Genomic DNA, 23,496 nt, shown 5'->3' on the forward strand with positions numbered 1-23,496 from the left:
AGCAGGTTGGTGGTGCTGAACCAGCCAAGGGAATACAAACAAGAATGAAAGTCACAGGAGGCAGAAGCTGCAGGTGCAGAGACAGGTCTGTTCTTAAGTTTTATCAGCAGATGATTTCACTTGACCCCAGACAGGAAGGAGGAGCAGACTCAATCTGTAGAATCAGTTTAATCTTCTCCTAGAAGGTGATGGCATTTGGATCCTAGGTTGTGCTCTGGGTCTCTTTCAAATGGCAGCAAAAGGCTTTTCCCTACCCCTGCGTCTCTGTGTCTCAGCCACACTGCCCTTTCAGTTAACAAGTTGCTGTTAGCCAGACAATCCCATTTACTTTTCATTATCTTACTGCGACTGACGTTAAAATGTTGCCATTAATTTGTTTAGACCTTTATATTCTACTGTTAAGCTCACTGAAATGTTCCAAGCATATTAATATACAAGGAAGAGCTAAAAATGACAGGACAATAAAGTGTGTCTGACATTCTTAAAGAGATCAAAGGAAAAAAATGTCTTCATGATGACCAATGTCATTTTTAACAACTCTGCTCCAAACCGTCCAGGGCACATTACTTATGTTTACACGAAGTCCCATGAGACAGCTGCAAAGATGATATCACTAGTTAAAGTGGACGGCTTAAGGCTCCTTAAATTAAAAATGACATTACCTCATCAGTTAAAATTGTGTGCCAGCTTTGGTGTATATCAAGTAGAAAATAAAGCTGACACTGATGGAACTGTAAGCATTAACATATGTGAAATATTGTGTTAACTGCATTTCCTCTTATGTATTTGATTTTTCTAGTAGCAATTGCTCAGTTCACTGGCTTCACTGTCCCAGTGTAGACTGGTGGAAATACAAAGCGGAAATATGCTTTTCTGAGATAATTTCACAGAAACTTTAAGTAGCCTACAGTTTTGAAAATTAGACTTCTGTTCTTTCTATAATGTCTTTATGATATATGTATAACAAGATTTGAAAGTTAGGAGGAGAGTTATAAAGAGATCTCAGAATTTTTGGTTTTTGGGTTTGGTGTTTTGTTTTTTTTTTTTCCCCCACTTCTCAGAAATATCTTTAAGAATGCCTCTAGGTTCCCTGCAAAGCCTATTGGAAGTACTGAGGGATACACACTAGTAATTTTTAGAGTTTAGGAAAAAAATGTATGTTGAGAATTTTAAACAAGACAAACTTTCTCCAAACAGTTAACTCCTTGTTAAAGAGAAACTACATAAACCCATAGCATCTGAGTGACAGTCTTTGCTCTTCTCCCCATGATGACATTATTGCACCAGTTTCCTAGGCACCATTTGTTGCTCAAGCCTCAACAGTAGATAAATTTTCAAATGGTATGAAAAGATGCTAAGCAAATTTTACATTCTTTTTCCCTTCATGCATAAAGAAGATAAAAAATTCCAAAGGCTTGAATTCAGTGTTTTTATTCTTCTACACTTTAAAAATAAGCAATCTTAGATAGTCTTACTAAGTCTTCCATATACAGCCAAAAAATAACTAACCTGTAAGTACTGATTTTGCTATTATATGAAGTAAATTAGCCAAAAAACCCCATTCAAATTAAATTCTATCACTCTCCTAGGTTTCCTCCTTTATAGCAATAGCCTGCCCACACTTTCCATTGTCCCTTATAGTGACAGAATTGTAATTTATGGTGCTCTTTCTGGCTGCTGTGCATTTGTAAATGACACAATTTGGTTACTAAAAGGCTGTCTTCTAATGGATTTTGCAAGTTATAGGTCATGCAACCCTGTTTGAGGATTTTTTCAATTTTTTTCTTTTGCTTTGAAAAATTACTGACAGACAGAAAAGAAATTTAGCTGTGAGACAAGAGGTAAGAAGTACGATTTGAAAAGAGGAAGCTTTAAAGATGAACCCTACGACCTTTATGTTATAAGGATCATGTTTTTCACTTGGCAGCTAGCACATGCATTTTGATTCTTCCACACTGGTGGCAACATATGATATCTGGGTTGCAGCAAATGAGTATCTATATTATTTTTTTCTTAGGGAAATGAAATTACTCTGGATTTTACCAGTTTATACTTGGAAACCAATGTCCCACCGTCATTTTTGCACTTTTCAAAAATCCTGCCGGAGGCCATAGCATATCACAAACAACTGGTCTGGTAAAAAGGAGAAAGTACAGTCACAACTTGGAAATGGAGTCGCTGCCAAGGAAGCTCAGAAAGCAGCTTGCATCTCCCTCTGGACTTGGTAGCAGTTCTTCTTCATAAGTTTGTCGGAAGATGCTGTGCCAGGGATGCAGTTGGCTCATTGGCACCTTTGCGAGAAGACTGAATGCGTCACCTCTGCAGCGCCCAGACAGACTCGGCAAACAGCCCAGGAAACGGAGTTTGCAAATTTGGATTTCCCATTTGGCAATTCTTCACTCAGTTACTGCTGTCAATGGCGTGGCAAATATTTCTTGTAATTTTATAGCCCTTTGGGACTTATGGCACAGAGATGTAAATATAAACATGGCACTAACCATGAAGTGTAGTTTCAGGTGAAAGAGTAGAGCAAAAGTTCATGTATGAAAACAGGAGATGCCTGCCCAGAAGAGGGGATAATTAGCGGATACATTCATGAAGCCTCTATGCCACAATACCAAAACTATTCCCTTTTTGCTTGTCTGGGTCATTCCAGATATTCCACTTCTGTTTGCAGCCTCTGCGGTGTGCAAGGCCAGTTCGTGCCTTTCAGATGGGAGACTGTAGTGCAACAGCTCACACACACTTCCTGCTCCTCCCAGCTGGTGCCTGAACATACCGTTACTAGTTGGTCCTAATTTTGTGGTTCAGCAAAACAATATCTGGGACAGATTCCCAGTGTAAAAATGAGGGAATTTAGAACTCCTCTACAAATCCTTTAGGGAATGGCAAAAAACTTGTTCTTTTTGGGACAGTGCAAGTTATGCTTTTGAGGAAAAGGCCAAGCAATACCTATAAAGTCAGCACTGAGCAATGAAAAATATAAACAGTTGCTGAGTATAGATTTTGGTGAATCTTCCAGTTTCTAGTAGGTGATAACAGTGCTTATGTCAGGGCTCAGTTTTCAACATGCTGACGACCCCTGAAATGGACCATAGCACGTTGTACTGCAGAAAGCAAAGTGAAAATGCTGGAAAGCCCCACCTGCTGCTGAAGCCAGCCACCCTGTCAAGCTATGTTCTGCTTCTGCACATTTTCCTATTACTAGGGTAGCGATATCTTATGCCTTTTGCCTAAAAAAAATCCTTCCTAAGAAATAGGAAGATCTCATCTGAAATCTAAATATCTGCCATTTAACTTTATGAAGCAATCAGTGAAGCATATACAACTGTAATTTACATCTGAGAATGCCACATTTTTCTGCAGCCTACTATGATCTATAGGGTCATTATGAGTACTTTGGCTATTCACCTGTTAGAATAAAAAAAGTTTCCATGTCTCTGTTTCTTTTATCACTTTGATTCCATATTCACCAAGCTGCTTCATTTCTCCCTGACACAAATTTTCCACCCTGGTTAATTCTGGGACTATCTTTGGTTCTGAGAATTTTCTTCTTAGTATGTATCTTTCTTTTGCTTTTATTTTATAAGGATTTTTTTTTATTCCTCTCAGGGCTCCATTTTAGTTGAACAGAAGGCATTGCAAAAGGAAATCTAAATAAAGAGTTTCAAGTTGTTCTGCACTGTGGCTTTGTGCCCCATTAGTTACTGAGGGCTAGAGGTGTGGGATTTACTGCAGTGCTTGTGGCATAAGGCAATCTGTATTCCACAGCTAAAAGCTTAAGAGCTACAGGCACTTGAGGGACACCAACCTTAATCCCAGTTTATTAGCAACAAGAAAAAGAAGTACATGCTGTTAAAAATAAAAAATTAAGCACAACCCCAGACAGGCTGATTTTGTGCCTGGAACCTCAGCATCTGCTGGGTTTCTCTCCATCTGAGCCTCCTCTATAGAGCCTGACTGCTCTCCAGGGCCCCTAGGAAGGTGACCCATCTAATTGGCATTGAGAAGCTGCCCCATTCTGTGCAGCTACATTCTACAGCACTCCCTGTAGGGACTGTCGATGCAGGTATCTGCACCAAGGGGATATAACTGCTCACACATGGGCCTCAAAACACACCTTGACGGAGGTGAAAGCAGCATGTGGACCTTGGAGGCTCCTGAGTGACTGCTGTGTCTGCAACAAGTCTAAGCAGGGCACAGGTACTCTCTAATCACCAGGTGACATGGGAACTGAAGGGTTTTTTTCCTTTCCTAGCCCCTTTCCAGTGTGCCATGGGGTCCCGCATGGTGCATTCCTGCCTGGTTGCTTGCTGCCATCACTCAATGCAGTCTTCTGAATGGAGATTCTTTTTTTCATCCTGCCAAGTCAATTGTTGGTGTGGGCGTGTTTTTAACAGGATGAGTGAAGTGACCTTTCTTTCTTTCTCTCTTTCTTGCCTTTCTTTCTTGCTTGTTTTTCTTTTTCTTCCTTTCTTTCTTTCTTTCATCTCTCTCTCACTCTCTCCTTCTTCCTTCCTTTCCTCTGTTCTTTCCATTCTTTCTTTCATCTCTCTATCTCTCTCCTTCTCTCTCTATTCCCACCTGCCCCCTCCCCTTTTCTCCCTTTCTTCCTCAAATCCACATATGGGCACACATACAGTCGAATCAGGATCAGCCAGGCATTGAAAATTCTGTGAGAAAGGGGAGCTGGGAGCCAGTGCCCATGGCAGGAGACTTTTAAACTGATTTTCCTTGTACTGGATTCATGGTGGGGATGAAACCTCCTGAGGGAGAGAACATATCATCTAAATCCTAGGGTTCTCTAAATTGCTCTAAATTTAAATACACAATTTGCAATCAATTAATGATTTGTCATTTACTGTCAGTTTGGGGGGCCTTTGTTTCCACTGGTCTTTTGTGAGCTGGTGTTTTTATGGTCTTCACCCAGGGCCAAAATTCACTGAAGTTACTCATACAAAGGTCCTGTCAACCTAAAAGATTTCTGGGAATAAGGCCATTGGGATTTGGCCACTGTTCAGTAATTTACTAATGCCATTAACTGACAGTGGGTCTCCATTAAGAATGAAGTACTGAGGGTCTATTTTATTACAAGACAATGCTGCAGTGAAAAAGAGAAAAGATGTAACAAAGACATTGATGAAGGTCTACAGTTACCCACTGTAACAGTTTGATTCCAGCTAATGTTAGCAACAGTTTTTTTATTACATTGGTTTCTGGAATCATTGGATGCATAGGGATTTGCCCTTTCATTTTGAAATTAAGCTTTTAATACTCTGCTGAACAAAGGAGTCTGAAATGCAACATACCTTAACAACTAAAATTTCAAAGCACAGAAGAAGAAATAAAAGAAATAAAAATAATAATTCCTATTTTAAAATATGATTATTCTTCATCTTATCACAAGCTCCTGGTTGTTTGGCTAATGCCTTTTGAATACCTGGAACTGGCAGAACTGAAGATCTGAACTAAATGAGCAAGATTGTATCTGCCCTTTTATCTATACAGCTCCGCTGAGAACAGTAGAGAGATATTCAGCTGCTGCAAATGAGATTAGCCCCTTTATGTCAATGGATCTAAGTCAGTTTGCACTGATATATAGCTAAAGAGGGTGCAAGTGGTGACAGAATATTTTACCTTGTATTTACTTAGTTCTATTCTATTTATACCAAATAAAACCTGGAAAATACTTCAACAGAAATGAGAACACCAGGATTCGCTTTTGGAATGTATGAAACAATGTCATGCAGAAAATGAAGAAGAATCAGAGGTTATGGATCAGGTTTTGTCATTTTAGTATTGCAATGTCCTAGGGGAAGAAAAAGCAAAATTCATCTGCTAAGGTCTTCAGCACTTCTATCTGCAAAAAGCATTTTATCAATGAAAAGATTTGATCTTGAAGTTAGGGTAAATTCCACTGATTTCACTGCTTGCCACATACTGTAATAAATTATAATATAATGATCCCAGTATATAAAAAAGAAAATCTCTTCTGGGAAGAAAGATTCAATTTTAAACCTCTTCAGTGAGGAACTTCAGTTCATAACTTTCTGGCATAGAAAAATGCTATCTTTTCATGGAAAAGGTTTCTGTCTGTCAAATAAGACAAATTTACAAATGCTTGACTTCCACTTTAAGTGGGGGAAAAAGAAACACTTAGCAGTTTAAAGACTTCAGAGACTAAGGAGCTTTCTAGTGTCAAACTGGTGAAGTTTAGTATTTATAGGAAATTCACATGCCTCTAATTACTCTAAACTCAGTTCCCAAGTAAAATATGCCATCTGGAAGATATTAGAGTCATTTACAACTTGTTCACTTCCCTATTTCACTGCAAAATCTTACCTCTTGCCAACTTTCCAGTGTTCTTCACAAAATGAAATGCAGCTTAACTTTTACTGGTTGTTTGGTAGTTACTTTATCTACATTGAGACAGCTTAGCTGTCTCATTGGAAAAAATTACATTTTTAAAAAACTAATTTTCTTATTACTCACTGTACCTCAGTTTCTTCCATGTGGACATTTCAAGTGTGAGGGTTATGCTTTGGCTTAATTTAGTATTTAGCCACTCATTTGACAAGGTTAGATTTGGAAAGATATTCTGGGTGATAAGAGAGGAAAAAAGATGACACAAGCAGCCGTCCTGCATAAGAGTAGGCTCTTGCAAGCCAAAAAAAACATGTCCAAAAACTAGACTATATGGCTTTGTTTTTGTTTCTATGACCTCCCAAGAGATGCCCATCAATCAGAAAACTTCTTGTTAGTTGAGCAACTTCATCCAAGTATGCCAATCTGTTTATAAGCGAAGCTTTGCAACATTCCTCTGAGGTAAAGTTGTCATTCTCATTTTACATATGTGGAGACAGAAGAGAGAGACTGAGTGCCATCAGTCTTACAGAAATTTTGCTAACAGCAAAGAACAAAGCCTAGATAGCCAGATACTGTGTTTTAAATATAAGAGCTCCTCCTGAAATAATGGAAAGATTCCTAGCGGCTTCTGTGGGTTTCAAATAAAGCTTCTTAACAGAGGCTTGAAACTTGGAAGTTTTCCTGAGCCATAGAATGACTGAAAGAAGGGGCTCCAAAGTCTCACACAGAATCACAAATAGGTTTGTGTGATTTCTGTAGGAGAACTAGACTAAATTACTTGCATACGGAGACTCATGCATATATACACATTCTCACTGCTGTATACCTCTATATCCATTAAATATTTTTTTCAAGTGTCTAACTAGTTTAATGATTTGTGGTTGGATTAGTGCTGTTAGCATTCAATAAAAAGCCTGCCTAATTGGCAAGTTATAGAAGTGTCAGTTTTGCTTCCTCGAAGGCCTAAAGAACAGAGAAAGAGTTGTATCAAATGAAGTTCAGAATCGGTTGTGATTTCTTTTTCTTTCCATGAAAGTAGAAAAGAAATGCTTTAAAGTGATGGCAACCTTCTAGTACTCCATTTGGGAGTTTTGAACTGCTGATTAATTTGTAATTACTCTGTTGGGATCTATGTAGTATATTAATCATAACCTTAGGAACTTGACTTTTAAAAGTATTAGGTAGATGTTAGCTTTCCACAGAAACTGTGAAAGTTCAGAACATAAAATCAGTTCCACACTTCTAAAACTCAGATATTTGTCCCTTGTGGGCTGTCTACAACCTCTCTGACCAATACCTATAATTAACGAAACTGAAAGAGGCTAAAGGAAAAAGGAAATTGCAGACATACATATCAGATCTAGAACAGAAGTTATGGCAGTTTTCTTCCATAGCAACCATGTCCTGAAGCTCTGTAAATGCAGTAAAATGATGGGCATTTTCATTTATTTCCAGTTAGAAACTATATTAAGAGAATATTAAGGACGCAGTGTTAGGCACTTGGAACTCAGTATTTCTCAGTGTTGTTCTCCTTGTTGTGCCTTCTGCATCACATGGCCTTTGGGCAGACCTTTGGCCAAGTGAAAAATCCACTGTGGGATTAATGTCTTCACATACCTAGTCTGTACTGATATAAATGACTGCTATGAGTCCTCCTTGCCTGAAAATGTGACATATATAAATGAGTGGATTGGTTTTTTGCTGAGAATGTATCTCAAACCCATATATAGCCACATGACTAGGTATATGTACAAACAAGTGGAATTACTGGAAAAAATACAGCTTTGGTTTTGAAACTTTTGACTTGTCAGTGTTTCATTCTGTACATGTATTAGGGATTTTCCTGTGGATTTTTAGTGGGGGAAGGAGAGGTAGACTCTCTTAAGCTATCACCAAGGAAAAAATAGTTTCAATTACCTAAGGAAGATCAAAACTTTCAAGGCTTTTTTCTATTGAAAACAGAGTCCTAAAGTGTGTGAAATACATCGCATTATGAAATATGTGGCATTATTAGGTAAATATTCTCATAATGCTGAGAAGACCTTTGGCAGACCATTTTTAGCACTTAAAGATGAAAACCATCTCTCCTTACTTCCTTCATATAATACAAACTTGCAAAGACAAGGTGCCTAGCCACAGCATCTAAGACTGCTCTCTGGCACAGGAGGCACACAAAGCTGAATAAGAAACATTTGTAGTTCAGAGATCAACCCACTTACCATGTCTGCATGTCTCCTGTTATCTCAGCACAAAATCATTTGATTGTGTACACTGCCACTTAAACAACCCTTAAGCAGCATGAGTAATCCTTATAGTTGGCAACTTTAAAGGAGCCCTGGCTTTGTGAAATCTAAACGGTATTTCCTAAGAGCAGTGCAAGGAACATTTACTCAAGGACGGTGCTTTCAAATTCCAGCTGTCTGATATTAGTAAGTGTGGCTGAAAAGCTGCCTGAAAAAGTCCCATGGTTTCCTTTCTTTTGGAACTGGGACATGTGCATGCACGTATGTTTGCGTTTCTGTGTGTATATTTTTTATATTCTCTATACAGAAAAAGATCTGAATAATTTCAGATGTTTCTTTCCAAAGTTCATTCTCAAGTAGAGAAGAAGCCTGGGAAACTTTCAGCCTGGAAAACTTTCAGCCTGGAAGATGTGCATTTCAAAACTGCTAAAGCATATGAGAACTGGGAGGTAGAGTGGAAACCTTTATGCAAATTTAACTATAGTAATTGCTACTAACTCTTATCTATTAATTTCTTGTCTAATTTTAGTAGAGACATTATAAATAAAACTCCTATTGATAACTTATGTATCTTCTTATAGGTGTAAGTTGGGTTTTACACACATCAGTGTGTCAATCCAACACATGAGTACACAGCACTCCCTGAGATCTGCTCTTGAAATCCACACTAGGAAATTCAATATTACCCTCAGCATCATTTTCTTATAAAGTACATGATTACTTAATAGTTACTGCAAACAGATCACTATTTCCCTTAAACTCAGTTTCATACAGAACTACAGTACACTGTTTTTGTAATAGAGCTTACAGTTAAAGTGCACCAGTTTGAAATATCAGTACATAAAAGTTGGTCCCATTGAGCAACTTTATTGTCATTTTATTGTGTGTATCCTTGAACTAAAAAGTATATATAACTTAAATGAATGTATTTATATTATGATAAAATATACTATAGATATTTAAAGCTGCTAAGCCTGAGTTTAGCTCATTTGTATCCTATATCACAGAGAATGTCACAGTTTTTATGGGGTTTTTGACCTTATGATTTATAAGGGTCTTGAGAAATAACTATGTGTTTAGAAAGGAGGAAAACAGTGGCCAATAAACATTCCCAGTAGCCTAAAAACAGGAACAGCTTGTTAGCTGAGGTCAACCATGTGACCCAGCGCCCAGTGAAACTGCATTGTTACAGCTTGAACATGGGGCAAACCAACCATGCAAAAACCCACCCCAGTGATCCACCTCTCATAAAAATGTCTTTCTTAGAAAGAGAGGCATGTGATAATGACTTACAGGAAGGAAAGTGTGCACAGCAGATCAGCATCATTTCTGGTACAAATTTACAGAGTTTAGTGGCATTGCATCTGAGGTGCATTGCCCTATGCTAATTTAAAATGGAAAATTAAGTGGAAAACCTACCAGAACTCACAAGTGTCTACTAAAAAATTTTGCATTGTTTTCTTTTGGTACTTAGTACTTACTTGTGAAGGCAAGCAGGGTAATGGACATCCACACAACACAAACATATACAAAGCTCATGGCTCCAGTAATTGGGACCATATTGCATACATGCGTGCCAGCTCAAATCCCCAGCGGGAGTTGCACAAATGTCAAGGAAGTATTCATTAAATGGGACCGAGTTTGTCTTCTTTCCACTTCCTTTTCCTCCCTCATCAGTGCAACTTCTTGAGACATACCCTCTCTTAAATCTGCTGAGCATTTGGACCTATACTCAGCAGAGGCTAAATCTTGTTTGGAGCTGAGTGGCTGTGAGATGACCCCTGTCTTTGAAATCAGGGCAGTGCAAAATCCAAGTCAGGAGTAACACACTCACACAGAAATTGCTGCTTTTGAGGTCAGCAGTAATGTTCTCCTAGAACCACTCTCCCATCCTTGTACAGGCTGCTTCAACAGCTGTGGTCTAAAAAAAGACAGTCTTTGGGAAACAGCTGTTATGGGGTCCAAGAAAGTATGGGATAATGATGTTGATTTGTCGTTTGCATTTCATAGGTCAGACTTCTATCCCTGCGTTCTACTTAGGGAAATGGATAGTGTGAAATGGAGCTATAATACTGTATTACCTGATAGATCAAGGGTACCTGTAAGTAACTCAATGAATTGCAGACATAAATGGTGTTGCAATTCTTCCCTTTTGTAACCCATAAGAGAGTAGTGTTCTAAGTCTTCTTTAATCAATTACAATAAATAAGCCTTGAAAGGCAATAAACCATTATACAGCTGATGAAAGCACTTACTCTGCAATTAAATGGATAAAATCCTGAATTGATGGCTTTTGTTTCGTTTACACTTTCAGTAGGTATCTAGAAATGCTTTTACTTTTGTTTGTCTAGTTGCTGGCAATAAGCATACAAGAGCAGTCTGTATAAGACTCTGTGGTATTAAGCATTGATTCTTTCCTCTCCTTCACTCATGGCAAGCAGCACACTAACTCAGACAGACAAGCTGTGAAATGTATTTGGGCCGGATTCTCTTGTACGTGCAGAGAATCTGAGTGAGATAACGCCATGCTTTCCTTTATGGTTTAATAATGCAAAAGACAGGCTTTCACACACTAGGGAGAACAAGGTTTGTTTGCCTTATGCATTCTTAAAGGTATAAATTGCCCAAAACAGTAGTAGGAAGTCTGGGAAGGAAATGAGATAACGCCCCATCCCTTTCCTCACTTAGAGCCTCCTGAGCTGGCTCACAGAGATGTCTGACTTGTACAGAAGAACTCAGAGACTCCTTTTGGCAGCACAGCCTCCATCCTTCTGTTGCTAACCCTCCTGGTGCTGTGTTCAAGCTGTTGTGCAGCTCCCAGGGTGCTACCTTGCAAGAGCTCATGGGGCATTTCTGGAGCTGTCCTGCACCAGCAGTACTGCCACACACTGTCACCTTGCCATGTGGTAATGAAAGGCAAACCTGCAGGTTTGCTCTCTCAGTGCTAAAATACCCAAATAAGCAAAAAACTACCCAGTTTTAAGCCAGGTGCTACATACATTGTGTTCAGCCGCTATTCTGAATAAAGCTGCTGGTACCTGGCAGGGGGAGGGTCTGTAGTTGGAAGTATTTCAAACTTTGTAACACAAGTACTTGTTTCTCTCAAACTGAAACATTATTTTCATAATTTTAAAATACAAAAATTCCTGTTTGAACAGCTCATGGGTTCCCTGCTGTTGAGCCTAGGTGTCAGTGTGTAGTCCTCCTTTAAAATTTTATAATGTAACAGAACCTCATTTTGTTAGACTGTAAACATTTCCAAGATACAGGATCCTGTTTTTTATTACAGGGGAGAAATGGTAATAACCCTCCCCTCTTTCCTGAAACATGCAGAAAAACCCTTTAACAAATTAAACATACACATTCCTCATTAGCTTTAACCTGAATTTAGTCTCATGGGTGCTGTAAAACCAGACCCTATTTCTCTCTCTCTGAACAAAGGGATGTTAGGAGACTAACAGACCATTGGAGAGGCACAATCCTGTCTGACTCACTGTACTAACACGTTGTGATGAACAGATTCCTGAAACAGCTCCGCTGAATTGAACTGTCTCATATTTGGCATATGACATCCCACATTTCAGCTTTTCCTCAATTACTGAACATTTCTTCTCAAAGAGTTACCACAAAGTGCCCTCTGTCCTTGCATGATTGCTGCATGCCTAATATAGGAACCACTCCAGCTAGACAACTTTGAGAAATATTTCAAACCTTAGTCCCTTCCCCCTGTAAAAATTTCACCTGGGAATTCACAAAAATCAGAACTAGTGAGGGATAATAGAGGAACTGATGAAGGATTGCCTCTTTTTTCCCCACAGGGATAAGGATCATGGAAACATGTCTCATGCCAGCAACAAAAGGATATATCAGCTGGAAAGAACCTGAGTAAGGTTTCTATACAGCATTGTGCTCTGGGAAAATCACAGTATTGCTTGTTAATGGTGCTGCTCAGAGCAGCGATAAACTCCACCAAAAATCGCTATTCTTGCATTTGGAGATGTGATTACAACACAGGGACACATGTCTGAACTATTTTTATTAACTGGTTGAGGTACTAATAATGTCATAGAGTCTGCTCAGTACTGAATATTCCCACTAGGAACAATAAATCCTATGCCACCATAGCTTTGCCACTAGCTGGGTAAGAATTTGGCACCACTATTGATGCTGCAGTCACATTTGTGACTGCAGTGCAGATGCAAATGTCCAACCTGAGGCAGGATGGAAGCTGTGAGTTATTCTGGTTACATGAGAGTCACTGGTAGGGAAGGCAGAAGCATTGGAAAGGAATTGGGCTGCCCAGGGGTTGCCCATTCAGCCAGCTGTATACTTTCTGTTTTGTTACAGCTCTGTACTGTTCACACAGTAGTTAACAGGGCCATAAAGCTGTGAGTAGAGAGAGCTGAGATTTCATGCTGCAAACATGGGCCTAGATGGCCCTCAGTAGGATGGGTCTTAGGTCATTTAGGGATATAGGAGTTGACAGGAAAAAGTGGGCAGAGACTGGACAGGAGGCTGAAAGCACAGGCTCTGTTCCACTGCCATCACTATTCAGTGAAGCCAAGTGTCAGCTAACTTTTCTGTGCCTCAGCTTTCCAGACTGTCAAATCAGATATTGATATTGCCCTGAAAGAGTTTGAAGGGAGTGGATGAACCGAAATGGCTACAGTACTAGTGACACCGTCATTAATTTTGTGAGCCAATCCATGTTTTGTAAATAGATATATTTGGTTGACAGTTCTGAATTCTTGCTTCTAACTCTTTTTAGCTTTGATTTCAAATTTTCACCTTTGAAGAGGGACAATGAGAAAGAAGGACAAAGAGACCTAAAATACTATGTATTTTTTGTGAGCCTCCATTTCAAAACGTTCATAATGAAATACAGCATTTGGCTACTCTTGTTGCTATATCAAGTCTTGTTCTACTAAGCATATTATAACAAGTAATAACATTTCTTTATAACCCAGATATACTCACTGATGTAGCCTTGCCTAGATGTGTAGGGATTTATACAATTACTACTCAAAAGTATTAATAAGCCTTCTGCATAAATCCTCAGGTGCGGAAGAGGTAACCATGTATCCCTAAGCTACTTAAGATAGGTACTTACAAGGAGCCTGAAAAACAAAGGATTTGGGGCACAGCCTATATTTAAGCAGAAAATGACTGTTTAATATCTGTGGGACTCAGAATTACTTTGAATTACCCTGAGTGACCTATTGCTTTGGAGAAGTGGTAACCTGAGGGGCACACACTGGTGTGTGGTGGCAGGGTGCCCCACAGGTTATCCACACTTGTTTCACTTTTGACTAAACACATTGGGCAAGTGAATTCAAAGAAGAAATTCTTTGAAGAGGAGTATTTCCTGTACCTGAGCACAGGTGTGAGAGGCTGGCCATCTTTCCCTCAGGCTTTCTAAATAAGTATGATGGTGATTATACTTAAGTCAGTACAATCGAATAGAAACAAGGAGATGCGCTACCTCCTTCATAATCCTGAAAGGATTTTCTATTTGAGTCTCAGCTTACTACGCTTTTTCACTCTTTAACAATCAGCATACAATCCAGTAACTGTGCTGTGGAGTCTTTTCACATAAAGTTATTGCAAAAAAAAATCTCGTTGCATAAAAGTCTTAGCTAAATTGTACACAGGATAGATTGCATACACACCATGAAGTTGCCAAAACACTGTGATTTGATTAATGAGGCTGTTAATTTTCAGACTTTTCTCCCATACAGATCTTGAGCCTCTTCAGTCACATCAAGACTTGTGAGGTTAACGATATTCCCTGCCAGCCTTAGCATGAGTCTGTCACGTTATAAATTACTCTCCCTTCGTTTGCCATGTAGGAATTGTCTTAGATACCTGGGGCAACATGAGACGAAGCAAGCACATTAGCAAACACTTCACTACAGCGAGGCATTCTGAATGTGAAATGCCTTTCATTCAGTATGACCAGTGCCCTTTACACACAGAACTTAAGTTTGCCCCTCTCCAACATGCATTTTGTCTCCTGATGCTTTTAATCCTTAGGGATGTGAGTCCTGCTCACTTCAATTTTGCAGTTTCCTGACCATCTGCATTTACCCAACATATCTGTGAGAAGAAAATCAGGGAATTGCTATAAGGTAAGTGAAAATGGTTTCATATGAATTGAATCCTAAAATTAACCCATTCTGTTTTCCTTATCTGCAAGATCCGTGTTATTCTGTAAAAGAACCCCAAAGTATTGACAAAAGTAAGAAACACAGAATGGGTCTTATTTCGGCCCACCCTTCATACACACAGACACACACACAAATCCATGATTAGTAGGTATGGTGAAAACTGCTTTTAAGTGTGATCGTTAATCATGTGTATATTGATGACCTTGTATTTGTATTTCTTTCATTTTAAGCACATAAGTCTTGACTGATTGGTGCACTATTAAATCAGTACTATCCCCTATTCATATGATTTAGAAGCATGAATTAATCAGTAAGCTAGAGAAGTTTAATATTCAACCAGTCTCATATTCAGGCCATATGCTTCACTGTACGAAACTTGAGATAAAAATGACAGCAGGAAGAATTTATATGTACATGATGTATTTTAAGAATTAGACTGCACAGCCCTGCTTTTGCTGACGTCAGTGAGACTACTCATGCACAAGGATTTAGCAGCATAGAAGTTGCACATAGAGCTTGGGAGAAAGATTTGAATGTTCCACAGTATGACATCAGGTTGGAACTATATCTATCTTTCTGCAATAAAGCCAATAAAAATAACAAGGAAAAAAATCCCTCTTCTTATATGATTGTATCAATTTCAATTGTTGGAAACTCAAAAAATAACCCCTTTTAGCATATGTATGTGAATTAGAAATGCACAATTCTTAAAGCTGAATCACTTAACAGAATTAGATATAAGCCTTCTTATATTCCTCAAGTACTTATCAGCTTCACTTAAGGCAAGTTTCTGGTTTTTTTGGTCAAATTTTTTTTATTTCAGTCAATGCTGGTTAAGAATCTGTTACAAATCCTCCAGCTTCTACATGATTCAAATACCTTTGAATATTATATTGTTTTACAAAAACATGTTTTCAAATTATGTTCAAAGTGATGCTGGAGAGTAGAAATACAATTTCTACAGACAATTTGCACTAGCCTGTCAAAATGAGCACAATGGGAGAGAAGAAAACAGCCTACGTGATATGTTTTGTTATTGTCAAAACCAAGAGGGCATCTCACCTAATAATTTAAATGAGATCCTGTTGCCTGACATTTTTAAAGCCTTTTGATCTCTTTCTTCTGGTTCCCTGGGTTGTGGCTCTGTAGGGTGCAGTAGATGGAAAGCTATGGATTAAATACCATGCTGCCTATGCCTTGTTTTACTTTGCCAAAATCCCAGTTGGTGGACAAAATGAATGTCTGCTTTTATGAAGCACCACTCCACTGGAGATAGTGGAGAACAACCTTTACTAAAGGTTTTTAGGCACAGGTCAATCTATAAAACTGCCAAGTTCAAATTTTCTGTTATTATCAAGGCAATAATTCTTTGGCCTTTTGTTAAAATGATTTACCAATTTTGTTGGCACAAATTAGGGACTGAGATTTAACTTCCTGTAATCTGATTTTGAAAATTAATTTAACACTCACTGCATCCCAAAAATAATGTAGAGGTAATGCATTTGTTTTGCAATTTGCTGCCCTTGGATATCATGCTAGGAAATGACAAATTTTGTCTTTCCAGAGCAAAGACAGAAAGAAAGATACCTTATTATCACTGGTTCAGTGCAAGCAGATAAGCCCAAACAATTTGAAGATAAAAACCTTAGCAGAATATTTAGAACTTGAACCATGCATCTAGCTTATGCATTTTCTCCCTGAATGTAATGTTAACACCTTCATTAACTTTGTTAATGCTTGAAAACTTAGAAATATTAAACTGTAACAAGAAATTTGTGAAAATAAATAAAAAATGGGCATGAGAAATCATAGAGATTGGAGCAGACCTTTTTGCTGTTGAAACCCAATTAGCTTCTAAAGAATTATATGAACCATTACTATGGGCCCTTAAATTTCCAGTGGGTCAGATTTAGTGTAGGAGATTGTAAACTGCCTTGTGGCAAACAGCTCAAAGTATTTGCATTCAATTTACATTTAGAATATATAACACAAGCTGAGAAAAGGCTGGAAAAGTCCTTTCAGAGAGCTCTATTTTATCTGTACATAGGCATTAGCTCCCAGCGTGTCTGTGAGATCCGTCGGCTCCTTTGGTTTGGCAGAGGCCTCTGGGGGAGCCGGGTGCCACTCCCCCTTCACGGGGAAATGCTTATTAATTATTCTCCCAACCAGCACTGATAGAAAAGTGTCACTTCCAGCCTTGACTGTCTCCCCTGACAGCCTGCTACTTTGCTTAAGTGATCTCACAGTTACAACATTTTTCATAATATTGAACCTAAATTTTCCTTGCTGCAGATTAATCCTACTCCTTCTCTTATCAAGTACAACAGCTTCACGGCTCGCAGACAGTATTTCTAATACAAAACAGGGATCTAAGCGAGGGCTCTTTCTTGGAGTATGTGATGTCAAACTGACCTTTGACTCTCACACTTTAAATACATCTCTTGGCATCCTGTGCAGAAGAAAACAGACACCACTTGTTTCCTAAAGATTTTACAACTGGCCTGGGCTAATTAATCAATCTCCAGCATACACAGCTCTGTGCTTACCTGGCTGGAGGAAGTGCAGATCCCAGGAGCAAGGTGAGGTTTCTCATATCTCCTTTTCACCAGGTACTTCATTAATTACTGAACAGACAAAGGAAAATCTCTTCATGGTTGCTTCTTCCTTTCTGCTACTGTGCAGCAATCCCATTACCCATTTGGCTGCTGTTTCATTATATGCAAAAGTAGATTTTGGTTCCACGGCCTATTTCGATTCCTGGTGTAGTTTGGCCAAAGCCAGTGAAATTCCAGCAGGAACTATTTGGCCCACTGTCTTTAAGTATTTAACCATCTGCACAAAAACCACAAAAGAGACGCCCAAACCAAAACCACTCATTTACATAATAAGGATGTGAACCTACTACAGCCATGTGAAACTATCATTTTTCAGATGTGCTTGTGAATCTTTTCCCAGGCTTTTGCAAAGGGAGGGGCAATCTGAGGGCTGGGATATATGAAGTGAAGAGAAATGTGTGGGTGGGAAAAAACAAGAGTTTTAATTTTTTTTCCTTTTATTCTTTAAGAAGTATGCAGCAATTACTTCTGTATTTTACAGAAATGGTAAAAATACCCAGAGGTTATAAACCGATTCTTTTCCTTAATGTTTATACAAATATAAACATACATCTAAAATAAATACAGAAGTAAATGGAAAACACCCACCTCTACAATTACAAAATCAGTTTCCCATGGGTAAATTTCCTCGTATCCCCATCTGTTAGAACTTGGATTGTGCCATGAACAATTATGGCTTATATCCCTTAATTATTTTGTATCATATGAAATGTAATTGTGGATATTCCATGTCTTCATTGCAAATCCTTAATTTTCCTTTGTAAAGCTACCTATATACTTGGCCTAGTTCTGTGTTGTGGAAATGAATTCCCAAGGTTAATTAGGTATAACAGAGTAAGCTGCAGTCCTGATCCCACTGTCTCTGCATAAGTCAAATTCTCACAGAGCACTTTTTCCTGTCTGAGAAGAGAATAAAAAGGAAAAATGCACCCATGAGACTCTGTCACGTGTCTGAGACCAGGAGCCCCAAGGGAGACATGCAGCAGCTGTCCTGGGCACAGGACTATGACAGACACCTTACTCAACAGGGAATCCAAAAATCTACACTCTGCAATCACACTCTCCTCTCTGGCATTTTGCAAAACTCTTCACACTTTGGTAGCAGAGGGCATGGCAGCATTCAGGTGCTGCTGTCAGGGGGAGGAAAGATGTTACTGACTGGAGAATCTCAGCTCTTACAGAGCAATTTGAAATCTGCAATTGGAAAATATGTTCAAGTCCCTCTCACAGAGCTTTTCTGGCGCATGCTGTCCTGTCCTGCTGCTCCAGCTCCACTGAAGTTGAAAACTGACATGGCTCTATTAGTTTAAGTGGAGGCAATTTAACCTGCTGAGGTCTAGCCCAAGGCAAGTCCTCCTAGTACACCTATAAACATGTAACAGTAGGTGCATTTAATAGCTGCTTTTATACCTTGCAGCAGAAATGTGGTTTCAAGTGTTCTTCTCCAGTGAAGAATATGGAATTCACAAACTGTGTTGGTTTGACAAAATTCACATTAAGACCAGAAATCACAAACCTTACTCTACATCCTATGAGCAACCGGACATCCTGCTTCTAAAGCTTGTATGTCAGACTCCTAAGAGCAAAGGGAATCTATACTCCTGGGTAGTATTCCTAAAAGAAATAGTGCTTGTGATATTACCAGCTGATGAAAACAACAATTTTGTGATTTGGACTTGAAAACATGGATTTTGTTATTTTCCTAAGAGCACTATTTCATGACTTTGAACTAATGCCTGTTTAAAGCTGTGCCAATTTTCACATACTATATAGCTGCTTTGTCCTCTTGGTCTAAAATCAGGCTTATTATGGCAGACATGAAAACATCATGAATGTATTTTCATGATGGTTCAGCACAAAGCCTCAGATCCTCAAATCCAATATAACAAAGGAGATAGACAGACTCTGCTTGAATTACATGGCACTCCTGCCAGAAAAGAGGTGATGGATTTCTTATACATCATTTCTTACTGGATATTAGATATCCTCTAATAGACTCACAATAAACTACAGCAGATGTTTGAAAAGCACATAATTTGCAACTGATTATACACATATATCACAAATCAGACATTGCATAAATAATAGTTGCCCTGTATCATATTGCTTTTGTGAAAAAGAGATTCAACTATTCAAACAACTGGTCGAATTTTTATAATTGTTGTAGATGATCTTCTACAGTTCTGACTGTAACAGTTTCCTAGTAGGTTGTACAGTGCTGTATTTTGGATTTAAGATAAAAATAATATTGATAACACTGATGTTTTGATTGTTGCTGAGCAGTTCTTACACTAAATCAAGGGCTTTTCAGCTTCCCACATCACCCGACAAGCGAGTAGGCTGGGGGTACAAGAAGCTGGCAGGAGACTGGAACAGCTAACCCCAACAGACCAGAGGGATATTCCACACCATATGGTGTCATGCTCAATATATAAACTAGGGGCAAATTTGGCCAGGGTCTGCACTTGGTTGGGCATTGGTTGGTGGGTGGTGACCAGTTGAATTGGGCAACATTTGTTTTGTATATAATTGTTATTGTTATTACTATTATTATTATTATCCCTTCTGCTTCTGTCCCATTAAACTGTCTTTAGCTCAACCCACTAGCCCATAAATTTTACTTTTTTTTCCACATGCTCTACCTCATCCCACTGGGTGGGAGAAAGACTGAGCAAACAGCTGTATGTTTTTTAGCTACCAGCCGGGTTAAACCAAGACCTACAGTAAATATAACTTTGAGGTGCTAATAGCTCCCAGCTACAGTGACTACAAAGGTTGATCTTTGGCTTTCCCGTGTGCAAGCATGCTTTGCACCTGCAAAATGAAACGACCAGATGAGAGTAGCTGCATTTGCATTACTTGAATTTCACCTGCAATTCATTACTTAGCATGCATATCTATGCAGTTATATGGATAAGATGTGGAGAAAAGAGAAGGTATTGTTTTGCTGTCAGGTAAGAAGGAAAGTCGGTATAGGGTTTGGCCTCCATGCCTGAATCAGCTGGAGCAGAGAAGGAGGCCTGGAGATGGGAACCCAACACCAAGAGCAGAGTGTAAGGCTGGAAGGGTTGAAAATGAGTTTCCTCCCACTTCTTGAAAGCTGGAAATGGAAAGAAGGGTTTATTCTGAAGATTTTGAAAAGAAAAACAGATGCATCATGATCACTTCAGTATTATTCAGCCTCTTTGACATAATCTTTGTCTCCTTGTTTTGTTCCTGTCTGCTTTCACATGAACTGAGCAGTGTTAAAAATATGCAGACATTTCCACACAAAAGAACACAAATATATCATTTGAATGTGAAAGAGGTGCTAAACAGTCATTTAAATGGTGTGTAAAGCCAAGAGACATGAGGTCTAAGATATATGAGAACAAGACACAAACCCATCTCTACCACGTTTAAAAGCACACTTGTATAACTATTTCATGCTGAGATTACATTCAGCATTTTTCTCTAGGCCTGGAGTTGTTGAGACAGACAGAACATAGCTGACCTTTGTAGTGAGATTTTTGTAAAATAAATAAACTGGATGGATGAGTATAAAAGTTACAAACCTCCTTAGAATGCCATATGTGAAAATCTTGTAAACAGTCCATAAATATCACCTGCTGGGTAAGACTTGCGGAAGCTGCTGCAGAATTCTCTGCAAACATCTCTCCCAAACATTGAACCATCTGGTAATGGCAATGTATTCTATAGCTTTCCTGTTGTCATGTGCCTATAATTATAAAACGTGTCATTACAAGCTTTGGTCTGGAAGCAACACCATCCCACGGCCTGGGATCTAAGCACTGACACTGACCGAAAAGCTGGGGAAGGCTGAAGCACCCATGGTGACACCAGTACAGTATTTGTCTTGCTCCCTTTGGAGTCAACTTTACTAACATCTGAAAAAATTTACCAAGCATTGTGATTGACGAACTGAGCTCATAGTTTTCCTTCCAGACTCCAACTTCCTGAGAAGGAAGTTACAATTTGATCTGATTATCGTTGAAGCAAATGGGATTTTTCCACTAGCAACCCAGAGCTGGACTAAGCTGAACTGTGCAGCACTAGTTTTAAAACTAGTAACTTGTTTTTGTCTCTCCTATAACTGATTTTCTGAAATAATAAAACCATTGACTGCTTTAAGGGTTAATTTTTTATTGAGTTAATTTTTGAAGTAAATTTACTTTTCAGTCACAGATCTACAAAAAAATGGTCTCAGAGCTTATTCCTTTTTATACATAAAATTTATAAACTATAAAAATGATGCCTTTTTAGTTTAAAAAAATTGGGCTTAAATATGCACTCATTGGCTGACTTTTATCCTGGGAGCGAATTTTTATAGCTGTTATTTAAATAAAAAGCAGGGGCTTATAACAGAATCTCCAACATTATTTAAACTACCGTGCAGCAGTCCTGGCTGGCACTGCTCTGGTTAGCACTCCTTTTAATCTACTGTTTGAATATGATGCTGAAGAAATACTTTAGATTTTAGTGGACAGAATAGTTATGGATCCTAAATGACTTGCCATGAGAAATGGAATTAAGAACAGTACATATGGTTTAATAGCTTTATCATTATGAACAGGCACAAAGGCTGACATTTGAAACTCATTATCCTCTTGCACAAGCTGGTACAATTATACTTTTAATCAAGAATTTCTACTTGTTTTGTAACTTCCTGTCCTTCCAAGTTCCTGTGATATACAGTTCCCATTTTGGTCTCATCCTGTTTTGCCCTGCTTCTCGTATGTTAAGAAGTCTCACTCTACTGTAGACTAGCATTTTTCAAATGCAGCAGCATACAATAAACAGGAAAGATTCCCTTAGAGACACTGTTGTTTTTAGCTGATCAAAAGGCCATTCTGACATCCGCTTCTTGCTCAATAAAAATATTATTTAAGGAAAAAGAGAAACAACCCTAGATTAGCATTGTGTCCTTAGCCTGGCTAAAGCCTCAGCAAAAGAAATTACTAGCATCATTGTTGCTTAACCTATTGCTGCTTCAGTCCACCCTATTTTAGTTACATAAGGTAGAGACAACAAATCAGATTGTAAGAGAAAATGCAGGTCCTCTATTTTTCCTGAATTTTAAACTGCAGAACCACTGTACAGTTTAGTAACAAATTTACTACAATTTAGTAATATATCATAAACTTAAGGACACTGCCCTGACAATCTGCCAGGAGCCCATGAACTGCATCCAGTTTGCATGTTTCAAGTCTGTGGGAGTTTTGCAGCAAGAGGAACTTCAGGATTTGGGCTTCATAAATTGGTCTAAGACAGTCATGGCTTTGACCCTGAATAAGCAAGTTTTGAACTCAGACCCAAATGGGTGCACGTGAGCAGCCTTTGGAACAGAAGCATTTCCTAGTGCTTTGTTGTCCATGTGGTGTGGTCTGTACTCATTACAAATCTTAGCGTGCAGTGCTCCATCTTAATAGAAACAGCTCGTGTGTTGAAGCAGGAATATTTTGGGCCTTAATTCAGCCACATTACTAAGCATGTGCCTAATTGTAAGCACCTGCTGCCTACGTAATATTAAGCAGGATTCAAGCATATGTTAACCAGGACTAAGTGTGTGCTGAGAGAAGAATGAGGGAGCTCAAGTGAACAAGCGGTATTTGCTGAATTAGGCAGTGTGTGTTGTGTGCACTTGGACTCTGGTATTTTCCTTTCCATTCTCTTCCACTTCAGGGATGTTGCTCATATCACTGTGTCCTATCAAGTATCTTTGCTACAGAAGATCTCTAACTGCTGACCAGTGGGTTCTTGTGGTGCATGTGCTCTGTAGGAGTGACTGAATGCTACAGACCAGTGAGCACAGGTCGGTCAGCCTGCCCCACCAACATGCAAAAGGCTTTGAGCCAAGCCACAGAAGCTGCAGGTAACACTGCCTAAGTAAACACAATTTGACACTACTAAGTACATCAACATGTAATATATTTTAACACAACAGTTTCAGTTCTTGAAGAAAATGTTTACTTTTATATGAGCAGAACACATAGGTCTTGTGCTCATTTTCTGTTTTAATTTTCACTTGTAAACCAATCACACAGCTTGTTGTACATTAAGCCTGTGACATGACAAAAAAATTCCAAACAGTTGCAAGATTTTTTT

The 23,496-nt window shown here is 38.8% G+C and overlaps 1 protein-coding gene across 3 annotated transcripts in view; it reads right to left on the bottom strand.

The window, feature by feature from the left end:
• The window catches only part of NRP1 (neuropilin 1), a 112,719-nt gene that overhangs the window by 67,183 nt on the left and 22,040 nt on the right, over positions 1 to 23,496 (bottom strand). The window lies entirely within an intron of this gene.

The sequence above is a fragment of the Corapipo altera genome, unplaced genomic scaffold (assembly GCF_003945725.1).
Source record: "Corapipo altera isolate COAL_440 unplaced genomic scaffold, ASM394572v1 47, whole genome shotgun sequence".
In the NCBI taxonomy this organism is placed as follows: Eukaryota; Metazoa; Chordata; class Aves; order Passeriformes; family Pipridae; genus Corapipo; species Corapipo altera.